Source organism: Poecilia latipinna, unplaced genomic scaffold (genome assembly GCF_001443285.1).
Source record: "Poecilia latipinna isolate Pla-1442-1.1 unplaced genomic scaffold, P_latipinna-1.0 Scaffold91, whole genome shotgun sequence".
Lineage (NCBI taxonomy): Eukaryota > Metazoa > Chordata > Actinopteri > Cyprinodontiformes > Poeciliidae > Poecilia > Poecilia latipinna.
This window is the reverse complement of record NW_015112707.1, coordinates 192,900-194,491: the sequence shown is the minus strand read 5'-3', so window position 1 is coordinate 194,491 and position 1,592 is coordinate 192,900. Positions and strand designations below refer to the sequence as shown.

The window sequence follows — 1,592 nt, the reverse complement described above, 5'->3', positions numbered from 1 at the left end:
AGGAAAAAAAAAAAAAAAACAGTCACAAAATAAAAACAAAGCAAACCCAAAACAGTGCATGCCTCTGAGGCTGAATGGTGCTAGACAGCATGTTTGTCAATGAATTGAATAGTTTTTTTGGCCTGTAGTGTTGAATGAGTTTTTAGGTTCTTTTGTCTAAAAGTGTTTTGTTAGGCACTAATCACATTTTATTGACTATCTTTTTAAACCTGTATGCGTTTGTGTGTGTAAGCCTCTCTGCATATAATTCTTCTCCGTCTCCTTCACTTGCCAGCTCTCTTGAACTGCAAGGTCATTGGTGCTTTAAAGTCCCCCACAGTAAAATTTTACACTTCCGAGGCGCCCCCACTAAGCCTTCCGTCATCTATTTTTAATACCAGAAAAACATCCCTTGCGACAACATGGGGTCTGCGTGCCTGTCATTTTGAACCTCATTAAGGGGTCGCTTAAACAAGTAACAGTAGGAGCAGAAGGTGGGCGCGCAATTGCTCCTGTGCTCGTTTTTTTTTTTTTTTTTTTTTTTTTTTTTTTTTTTGCTCTATTTCTCTGATTCTGTCCATCTTTCTAACTTGCCGCTTTGATACTGATAGATTCAGTAGAGTTAAAGACATAGCTAAAGAATTTTGAAGTGAGGTTCTATTAAAAGGTCAAAAGTACTCATAATGTCTTAATTTAGCAGGAATCTGTATTATTAGCTCATTCCGGAGACTAATGGTTTGTCAAAGAACGGCCAAGACCAAAGTGTACTGCTATAATCTTAAAACAACTTTTATGAACCTTTAAAACCCTGTAACTTTTTTTTTTTTTTTTTTTTTTTTTTTACTGGGCAGTCGTCCACACAGAAGACAACGACTGTTTACAACTAAAAATGGAAGGGCATTGCAACTGATCGTCCTGCGTGAAAAGTATTTCTGGTCAGAGTAATTAAGTTAATTCACACTATTTTTATAGGTTTTTAACAATGCATTACTATTCTATAAGGGAGTTACTCTGACTGTAAATGGTTGGAAAGCTCCATTTTGTTTTACAAAGAAAGGGGATTGTCTATTATCTTATCATGAGCTGCTATTGTCCAATGCAAATATAAGGACAGTTTATGCGTTCATGAAACACTGTACAGATAAACTGCCATGGACTTGATGTTACTTTAAGAACATTAATTTACTTATGGGTCCTCTAAGGGTTTTTACCCGAAACAGGTTTCAAGGTTACACTAATACTAGTGCGTCTTTCCTCACCGTTTGTCTCTGTCCCCATTGCTGCATGTTCTGGCTCTGGCACAGATAAACCTGTTATTCAACTTTGAACTGAACCACAGGAAAGAGCTGCTTTCACCTAGAGAGCTGTGGCTGAGCCAGTAGAAGCTTGCAACCAATTTAAACATAAAAATAATTTCAAACTTCACAGTTAGTTTCATGTCTAATCTGTGCAATTCAAAACACAGAGCCTCAAAATGACCAAAAAGTTGGAATAGCAGTACAAAGACAGATGTTCCCAGTCTTAAACTCTGCTTGTTAAAACCGCACCAATAAATTATGATGGTGATATTAGGTAATCTAGTTGCAGGAAAATGTAGATACATAGTTGTGTAG

At 36.7% G+C, this 1,592-nt stretch overlaps 1 long non-coding RNA gene across 1 annotated transcript in view; it reads left to right on the top strand.

The window, feature by feature from the left end:
* Window positions 1–451, top strand: part of LOC106941108 (uncharacterized) — a 9,253-nt gene extending 8,802 nt beyond the window's left edge. Inside the window, exon 3 of the long non-coding RNA XR_001423268.1 lies at window positions 3–451. This is a non-coding gene — a long non-coding RNA (uncharacterized LOC106941108). The remainder of the gene's footprint in view (window positions 1–2) is intronic.
* Window positions 452–1,592: the final 1,141 nt, after the last annotated feature.